Source organism: Bufo gargarizans, chromosome 6 (genome assembly GCF_014858855.1).
Source record: "Bufo gargarizans isolate SCDJY-AF-19 chromosome 6, ASM1485885v1, whole genome shotgun sequence".
NCBI lineage: Eukaryota > Metazoa > Chordata > Amphibia > Anura > Bufonidae > Bufo > Bufo gargarizans.
In genome coordinates, this window is record NC_058085.1 from 266,505,886 (window position 1) to 266,516,712 (window position 10,827).

Here is a 10,827-nt window from a genome sequence, read left to right on the forward strand (position 1 = left end):
TTCCTTTCAACTAACATATTTCTTAGGCAGGGTGCTGAATTTCCTTGCAGGGGTTCTCCAGGAATTAAGAAAATGAAAATACTTAAATATTACTTTATTATAAATATATTCCCAAATACCTTACATTAGTTATATTGGCTCATTTTGTCTAGGGAGCAATCATTAGGAAAAACAAAATGGCCGCTGTCCCATTAGTACACACAAAAACTCTCCTAATCACACAGGAGAACAAGTTCACAACACTGAGCTAAAGAGCTGCCTCATCCTCCCCTCTGCTCGTCAGGGATTATGATCCTGAATACAGCTGATAAGATCTTTATCTGAATCTGTAGCAATGGAGTTCATGAGGAGACATGAAGTACAGAGAGGAGGAGGGGATGTGGCTGATGAGCAGCAGCACTTGTCTACAGTCTCCATTACCACAGTCTGCCCCCTTTGTAGTTCATGTCTCCTCATGAACTCCATTCACACAGAGATTCAGCTGAAGGTCTTATCATCTGTATTCAGCATCATAATTCCTAACAAGTAGGAGAGGAGGATGAGGCAGCTCTTTACCTCAGTGTTGTGATGCAACTTGTCCTCCTGTGTTATTAGGACAGGTTCTGTGTGTACTCATAGGACGGCGGCCATTTTATTTCTCCTGATGATTGCTCCCTAGACAAAATTAGCCATTATAGCTAATAAAAGGTATTTGAGAATATCTTTATAATAAAGTAATATTTACATATTTTCATTTTCTTATTTCCTGGAGAACCCCTTTAAAGAGGCCAGTCATGTATGGAGACTTGGGCCTCTTTTACATGGGCGTCGTGTGTGAGGACCAGATAGGATGCGGGTGCGTCTTGGGAAAATGCCTGATGAAGGGGTTAAAAAAATAAATAAAATTAAACTCACCTCATCCACTTGTTCACGTAGCCTGGCTTGTCGTCTTCTTCTTCTTCGAGGACCTGGGAGAAAAGGACCTTTGGTGACGTCACTGCGCTCATCACATGGTCCGTCACCTTTTCTCCCAGGTCCTGAAGAAAGAAGACAAGCCGGGCTGCGCAAACAAGTGGATGAGGTGAGTTTAATGTTTATTTTTTAACCCCTCCATCCCTAATTTACTTATGCGGTATGCCAGACCTTGCAGGGGAATTATGTGTGAGGTCACAGTGTGAGCAATAGGTGGGCCGAGGTAAATACAGTTCTGGTTACTCACGGTTATGTCGTCCCTGGGCAGGCTCGCATAAGTAAAAAGGAAATGGCACAAGGATTCTCTGGGGCACAATCTGGTGTAAGGGACACTGGCCAGATGGTGGTTTGAGGTGCCCTTGGTGGTCTGTATTAATGTGCCAGTGGCAAGGTCCCCTGTAGTAGTGACGCCAGTACCTTTTATATGGAGGTACAACCATTTACTGTTGTATTAATAGAGGAACTTGAGTCTGAGGCAAGCAGGATGAAACTCAAAATGGCACTTTACTGAAGATGACCCTTGATAACAATACATCCAATGGCATTAAAACAGTCTCTTGATACAATCCGGCATTAAGCACAATCTCTCATACATATGTGGAAAGGGAAATGCAAATCCTCAATGAAGTGCAGGCTCTTGTGATACATAAGAAAGCTACTGCTCAGACTAGGCTGGTAATATTATGAAAGCCTTAGGCTACTTAGGTTCCGTTTGAAGGCTCTCACAAGCGGCCCCGAACGGATCCGTACAGCTCCAAAGCATTCTGAGTGGATGTGGATCCGCTCAGAATGCATCAGTATGGCTCTGCTTCCAGCGTTCGGGTGTCCGCCTGGCCGTGAGGAGCCAAACGGATCCGTCTAGACTTACAATGTAAGTCAATGGGGACGGATCTGTTTGAAATTGCACCATATTGTGTCAACATCAAACGACTAACAATTAGACTTAGACTTTTTTCTAAAATATAATGCAGACGGATCCGTTCTGAACGGATACCATTGTTTGCATTATAGGAGCGGATCCGTCTGTGCAGACACCAGACGGATCCGCTCCGAACGCAACTGTGAAAGTAGCCTTACACTGGTCAAAACTCCAGCCTTATTCTAACCTTGGTTGAAGGTGCTTTTCTAAATCCTTGAACTTCTATTCCAATGTTGTTCTGACAGTTGGCCTGACTGTCCTCAGGATTTAAACTGGAGATGTAGATGCTTCAAGCTATCTCCTACACCTACTACAAAGGTGCCTAATAAGTCCTCAGGTAATGACCATCTTGCTAATCCTTTGTCTTGCATAAACGTGATAATTCCTTATAGACTCTGCTGCATACAGTTTAGACATTGGTCGCTCCGGAGGAGCGATCTATAGGAGTGGATTGCTCACCTCTAGGTAGAATAATTGCAGGCTTTAAAGGGAACCTGTCACGAGTTTTATGATGTCCTAACTAAGGGCAACATAAATAAGTGACTGATTCTCTTAGCAAAATGCTGGGTCACTTTCTTTAATTGACCCAGTCAAAATGCCAACATCTTGTATTGACAAACTCCAGCTGATAATGATGAGTCCTGAATATTCATGAGCTCCTGACTCTCCCCGCCTACCTGCTGCTGAGTGACAGTTATTTTCCATATGAATCAGCAGCAGGTGGGCAGGGGAGTGGCTATAGCTCTGAATTAAATATACGCTGGACTCAATGACATCACGCTGGACTCAAATCAGCTCATTAGCATGCGGCATGCGCCATCTTTGTGTGTATATTATGAGGTAACCATCTGTCACACCAGTAAGTGAATACATCTAAAGGTACTTTTTAGTAGTTAATGATTGTATATAATTAGTTAGATTATAATCAAATATCCACATGACAGGTTCCCGTTAACCCTGCAAAACGTTTGATACTCTTATGCCCAAGGGACACAACGCAGAGATGGAACTGTTTGGATTCCTTTAACTGGGGGCTGTCTGGTGGGGACGTGGAATCCAAGTCCAGCTGTTTTTCCAGCACTTGGATCCCCCCTCCTCAGCTTGCAGCCCCTCACACTCCAACACTTCCACCTCTCCCCACTGTATTGACTATCTATTCAGCAGTTTTTCCAGCAATATGAATACACCTTTTTTATTTTTTGTTTTGTCCTTGTATAAAACCTGTGCAGAATATGATAATATAAAAGTCCAATGCGTTTTCATGTAAAACGCATCAAAAACGCAATGCGTTTTTTTTTATAAGGTTTTTACCACTCCATGCCAGGATTTATGATATACCAGTATCCCATTATTCTATTCAACTCAGATTGGAGTATAACTAGGACACACTTTCTGCTTGCTAACACTACCACTGAGGAAGGGGAGGTACCCCGAAACGCGTATGGTCGGAGTGGCCCAGCAAGCACTATACTAATAAGGACTCAACCACATGTGGTTCACTATAAGGCCTCATGCACACGACCGTTGTTTGGGTCTGCATCCGAGCCGCGGTTTGGTGGCTCGGATGCGGACCCATTCACTTCAATGGGGCCGCAAAAGATGCGGACAGCACTCCGTTCTGCGGGCCCGCAAAAAAAAAAAATATAACATGTCCTATTCTTGTCCGCGCTTTGCGGACAAGAATAGGCATTTATATTGCCGGCGCCCGTTCCGTTCCGCAAATTGCAGACGGCAACAAGGGCAGCTTCCGTTTTTTTGCGGATCTGCGGACCGCAAAAAACGGCACGGTCGTGTGCATGAGGCCTAAGCCAAATAGAATCTTTCCATCTGCAATCCAGGAGCAAATGGAGGTCCTGTGTACGGACTTCCATTGGAAACATAGAACCGAAGATCTAACTCCCCCCAGCGCACATTTCACGGTCACGTGGGTACATCTAAAGTCATGCAAGATACCGCCAGGTCACGTGGGATGCCGCGCTACGACCGCGAGACCACACGGGACACCTCAGTGAGTCTAGGCAGCGGGGAAAGAAGACATCCTGCAAGTGTCTACAAGTCCGGTGGTAATGTATGACGCCTACAGCGTTGCTACTATTGATATTACAGGGAGTGCAGAATTATTAGGCAAATGAGTATTTTGACCACATCATCCTCTTTATGTATGTTGTCTTACTCCAAGCTGTATAGGCTCGAAAGCCTACTACCAATTAAAGGGTTTCTACCACTTGCATATCACATATTTGGTGATCCGACACTAGCGATCCGCTAGTGTCTGATGTAGCTTACAAGCTAATTATTACCTTAATCCGTTCGGCCCATACCTCAAAAAAAGCACTTATATCTTTATGCAAATGAGCCTCTAGGTGCTATGCAGGCGTTTTTCCAGCACCTAGAGGCTCCGTCTACCTTGCAGTTTGCCGCCCATCGCCTCGCTCCAGCACGCCCATCTCTTACTGTATTCGATCCTCCCCCTGCTTCAGCCTTCAGAAATCCCGCGCCTGCGCCGTTCGTCGCGGCATTCGGAGGCATTCGGCGCAGGCGCAGTCAATGTCTGACCGCTCCGTGCTCAGACATTTCCACTGCGCCTGCGCCGATGTCATCGGCGCAGGCGCAGTGGAAATGTCTGAGCACGGAGCGGTCAGACATTGACTGCGCCTGCGCCGAATGCCGCGACGAACGGCGCAGGCGCGAGATTTCGGAAGGCAGAAGCAGGGGGAGGATCGAATAAAGTTGAAGATGGGCGTGCTGGAGCGAGGCGATGGGCGGCAAACTGCAAGGTAGACGGAGCCTCTAGGTGCTGGAAAAACGCCTGCATAGCACCTAGAGGCTCATTTGCATAAAGATATAAGTGCTTTTTTTGAGGTATGGGCCGAACGGATTAAGGTAATAATTAGCTTGTAAGCTACATCAGACACTAGCGGATCGCTAGTGTCTGATCACCAAATATGTGATATGCAAGTGGTAGAAACCCTTTAAGCATATTAGGTGATGTGCATCTCTGTAATGAGAAGGGGTGTGGTCTAATGACATCAACACCCTATATCAGGTGTGCATAATTATTAGGCAACTTCCTTTCCTTTGGCAAAATGGGTCAAAAGAAGGACTTGACAGGCTCAGAAAAGTCAAAAATAGTGAGATATCTTGCAGAGGGATGCAGCACTCTTAAAATTGCAAAGCTTCTGAAGCGTGATCATCGAACAATCAAGCGTTTCATTCAAAATAGTCAACAGGGTCGCAAGAAGCGTGTGGAAAAACCAAGGCGCAAAATAACTGCCCATGAACTGAGAAAAGTCAAGCGTGCAGCTGCCAAGATGCCACCAGTTTGGCCATATTTCAGAGCTGCAACATCACTGGAGTGCCCAAAAGCACAAGGTGTGCAATACTCAGAGACATGGCCAAGGTAAGAAAGGCTGAAAGACGACCACCACTGAACAAGACACACAAGCTGAAACGTCAAGACTGGGCCAAGAAATATCTCAAGACTGATTTTTCTAAGGTTTTATGGACTGATGAAATGAGAGTGAGTCTTGATGGGCCAGATGGATGGGCCCATGGCTGGATTGGTAAAGGGCAGAGAGCTCCAGTCCGACTCAGACGCCAGCAAGGTGGAGGTGGAGTACTGGTTTGGGCTGGTATCATCAAAGATGAGCTTGTGGGGCCTTTTCGGGTTGAGGATGGAGTCAAGCTCAACTCCCAGTCCTACTGCCAGTTTCTGGAAGACACCTTCTTCAAGCAGTGGTACAGGAAGAAGTCTGCATCCTTCAAGAAAAACATGATTTTCATGCAGGACAATGCTCCATCACACGCGTCCAAGTACTCCACAGCGTGGCTGGCAAGAAAGGGTATAAAAGAAGAAAATCTAATGACATGGCCTCCTTGTTCACCTGATCTGAACCCCATTGAGAACCTGTGGTCCATCATCAAATGTGAGATTTACAAGGAGGGAAAACAGTACACCTCTCTGAACAGTGTCTGGGAGGCTGTGGTTGCTGCTGCACGCAATGTTGATGGTGAACAGATCAAAACACTGACAGAATCCATGGATGGCAGGCTTTTGAGTGTCCTTGCAAAGAAAGGTGGCTATATTGGTCACTGACTTGTTTTTGTTTTGTTTTTGAATGTCAGAAATGTATATTTGTGAATGTTGAGATGTTATATTGGTTTCACTGGTAAAAATAAATAATTGAAATGGGTATATATTTGTTTTTTGTTAAGTTGCCTAATAATTATGTACAGTAATATTCACCTGCACAGATATCCCATAGCTAAAACTAAAAACAAACTAAAAACTACTTCCAAAAATATTCAGCTTTGATATTAATGAGTTTTTTGGGTTCATTGAGAACATGGTTGTTGTTCAATAATAAAATTAATCCTCAAAAATACAACTTGCCTAATAATTCTGCACTCCCTGTATATGATTGAGGCACTTAGGATATGGACATATCTGTCTAACAGATCCACTCCTATATGGGACATTTGAACAGGTGACACGTCCCCTGAACAGGTGGCACGTTTTTGCTGTTCTCTAGTGGACATTATTTTGCTCCATTCTTACAACTACAGATCTACTCCTATATGGGACATTTGTTTTCAGCGTCCCTTGAGCAGGTGGCACGGTTTGCTGTTTTTCTAGTGGACGACTGTCTGCTCCATTGGGACATTTCAGCCATCCACTGTGGCTATAATATAGAGGTGCATTACAAGTTAAGACAGACACTGTTGTCCAGGGCTCCCAGATATTTGAGTGCCCCTCAACAATTATTTTGTTGCTCCTTGGATTTGGGTGATCCTAGAGGAGTCTCCCAGGTGAGCCGCCATTTGAGGCTTTAACCCTGGACTGTGAAGCCGACAGGGACAGAGCAGAGAGGCTGTGAATAGGCCTCCAGCTATTCAGCTACATTGCTGCTGCTTTCTGACTAAGCTCAGGAGAGAACTGGACTGAACTGAACTCTCAACTGGATTGACCTGAGCTCAACTGAACAACCAACTGGTTTGAACTGCCTAAGGCCTCTTTCACACTTGCGTTGTCCGGATCCGGCGTGTACTTCACTTACCAGAATTACACGCCGGATCCGGAAAAACGCAAGTGTACTGAAAGCATTTGAAGATGGATCCGTCTTCAAAATGCGTTCAGTGTTACTATGGCAGCCAGGACGCTATTAAAGTCCTGGTTGCCATAGTAGGAGCGGGGAGCGGTGGAGCGGTATACTTACAGTCCGCGCGGCTCCCGGGGCGCTCCAGAGTGACGTCAGAGCGCCCCATGCGCATGGATGACGTGCCATGCGATCACGTCATCCATGCGCGTGGGGCGCCCTGACGTCACTCTGCAGCGCCCCGGGAGCCGCACGGACGGTAAGTATGCTGCTCCCCCGCTACACTTTACCATGGCTGCCAGGACTTTAGCGTCCCGGCAGCCATGGTAACCATTGAGAAAAAGCTAAACGTCTGATCCGGCAATGCGCCGAAACAACGTTTAGCTTAAGGCCGGATCCGGATCAATGCCTTTCAATGGGCATTAATTCCGGATCCGGCAAGTCTTCAGGATTTTTGGCCGGAGCAAAAAGCGCAGCATGCTGTGGTATTTTCTCCGGCCAAAAAACGTTCCGTTCCGGAACTGAAGACATCCTGATGCATCCTGAACGGATTTCACTCCATTCAGAATGCATTAGGATAAAACTGATCAGGATTCTTCCGGCATAGAGCCCCGATGACAGAACTCTATGCCGGAAGACAAGAACGCAGGTGTGAAAGAGCCCTTACTTAGGTCTGAGCTAAGCTATATACACACTGACACTGCTCCATCTTGTGGAGAAACAAGTGTACTGCACCCTGACTAGGCCTGTGTAAAGGATATTTTGCATGTAGAATCCCATTGTGACATGGGAGAATATGACAGGAGATAAAATAAAAAAAATGCAGGCATATTACATAACATTAATACATGAGTAAAACACGTTTGCGGTGCCCACGATCACGTAGTGGGACACTGCACTTGGCATTCATACGGCCAGATCCCCTCCATAAGTGTCCCTGTAATGAATGACCCTCAATACACGGGGGTGGGGGTCGCATCTGCTTTTATAACGACAGCGGGGCCCGTGCAGTGACTGTATTCTACTACACGGGCCCCACTCACTGTATAATCGTATCTCTAATAGTTAATTGTTATGTATATAATCGCATAATGAGCGCTGTGTATTACGGTACTTACAACTACAAGCGCTCGCCGCTCGGTAGGTAGCAGAGGAGGGAGGAGGCAGGCTGGGAGGACGGGCGCTGGCAGTGCGAGTCATACGTCACGCGCCTGCGCCGCCCACTTTATAAATGAAGCAGGCGGCGTGGGCGCATGACGTATGACTCACGCTGCCAGTGCCCGTCCTCCCGGCCTGCCTCCTCTGCTACCTACCGAGCGGCGAGCGCTTGTAGTTGTAAGTAATACACAGCGCTCATTATGCGATTATATACATAACAATTAACTATTAGAGATACGATTATACAGTGAGCGGGGCCGGTGTAGTAGAATACAGTCACTGCACGGGCCCCGCTGTCATTATAAATGCAGATGCGACCTCCACCCCGTGTATTGAGGGTCATTCACTACAGGGACACTTATGGAGGGGATCTGTGGATGACGCATAACATAAGATGCTATATATGTGTCATCCACAGATCCCCCCCATAACTGTCATACACAGATCCTCAAAACAGTGCCATCCAGATCCCCCATAAGTGTCACCCACAGACCACAATTAGTTCAAAACCCACCAAAAGCACACCTTTTGGTTCAAAATATTTTTTTTCTTATTTTCCCCGTCAAAAACCTAGGTGCGTCTTTATGGGCCGGTGCATCTTATAGGGCGAAAAATACGGTAATAAAGATCGGGCCCCCATCCCGATAGTCTCCTAGCAACCATGCGTGAAAATTGCACCGCATCCGCACTTGCTTGCGATTTTCACGCAGCCCCATTCACTTCTATGGGGCCTGCATTGCCTGAAAAACGCACAATATAAAGCATGCTGCGATTTTTTCACGCAACGCACAAGTGATGCGTGAAAATCACCGCTCATGTGCACAGCCCCACACAAAATGAATGGGTCTGGATTCAGTGCAGGTGCACCTCACGGATTGCACCCACACGGAAAACTCGCCCGTGTGAAAGGGGCCTTAGGCTCACGAGTACCGGATTTCTCCTTACTGGCCTCCATGATATTTTTTACTTCTTTTATTAATCGGTTTGCATCTTTTTTATTAAACAAAAAATTATCTTCTATGAAGTGCGTATCTGACTCAGAAGAAATCTCGCCTTCCGAACGAAGAGACTCCTCAGAAGATGATGGGGATAAGCACGGCTTCTTTGACCCCTTCTTCTTAGATTGTTTGAGGAACGCTTTGAACAGAGACATAATTTTCTCTGTTTCAGCATCTGACGGATTATCTGGCTGAGTACAATCCTCACAAATATTGGAGGAATGATCCGCGGGTAACTGGTGAAGACACGAAATACAGAGGGATGACTGAGATTTCTGTTTCTTTTGGATGGCGAGGAATCTTGCGTATCACGGTGACACCTGACACATAGATCCTGCAGGAAATCATCAGGGAGCGGTTGCTCACAGGCCTGACACATCCTGTGTCTGCTCTTCCTGGATCTCTTTACCCCCCTGCTTGATGCGCTGGACATCTGAAATTTAAGGGAGGTAAAATAAATCATGAGGAAGAAATTCTCCTAACAGAGTGAAGAGATCCTAAAAAATACCTCTAAATGCTGGCGCTCTGCTGCCTGGTACAAAGGGCACCGAGCTCCAGCTAAATCCGCTCTTAAATACCTTAAGCAATTTGAATTTGGCACTCAAACGGGGCTGGAGGCGCGCCTGTGACGTCATCTGGAAGCGCCTGCGTGTCACAATGCGTTCCACACGCGAAAACCGGAAGTTCGGCACTTGACTTCCGGTATGAAGATCGCGCTGTAACCGGAGATCCAAGCCCCGCTACCGAAGAACCCAGGGACTTCAGGGATGGCGCTGGAGCGGACGGGAGTGGAGCCAGGAAACACCATGGCTATTCCCACTCCCAGGCCTTAAAGGGGTTGTCCAGGTTCAGAGCTGAACCTGGACATACCTCCATTTTCACCCCGGCAGCCCCCCTGACATGAGCATCGGAGCAGTTCATGCTCCGATGCTCTCCTTTGCCCTGCGCTAAATTGCACAGGGCAAAGGCATTTTTCTGAGTTCCGGTGACGTACCGGGGCTCTCCATGGGGCTGACAGGAACTCCGGTGACGTCACCGGCACTGATGGGCGGGATTTGGCTCTGCCCTAGCCAGTAAAACGGCTAGGGCAGAGCTAAAGCCCGCCCCTCAGAGCCGGTGACGTCACTGAACACACCGCTGGGCGGAAGTTACTGCCCGGCAGTGTGTTATTGAAAACACAAGAGCCTGTGCCCTGCGCGATCTAGCGCAGGGCACGGGAGCGCATCGGAGCATGAGATGCTCCGATGCTAGGCTCAGGGGGGCTGCCGGGGTGAAAATAAGGGTATGTCCAGGTTCAGCTCTGAACCCGGACAACCCCTTTAAACCATGTCAAGGTATGCGGCCAAGCAGTAATCTACTTAGGTGGGCCACATCCTATGTTGGAGAGGACAATAAAAAAAATACGCCCAGGCATTGTGGGAGGTGACCCTTATAGGGGAGGCTATTAATTTAATTAATTAGGCTACTTTCACACTAGCGCTTGATCGGATCCGTTCTGAACGGATCCGATCATATTAATGCAGACGGAGGCTCCGTTCAGTACGGATCCGTCTTTATTAATAACTTAGAAAAATTTCTAAGTGCGCAAGATGCCTGAGCGAATCCGTTCAGACTTTCAATGTAAAGTCAATGGGGGACGGATCCGCTTGAAGATTGAGCCATATGGTGTCATCTTCAAGCGGATCCGTTCCCATTGACTTACATT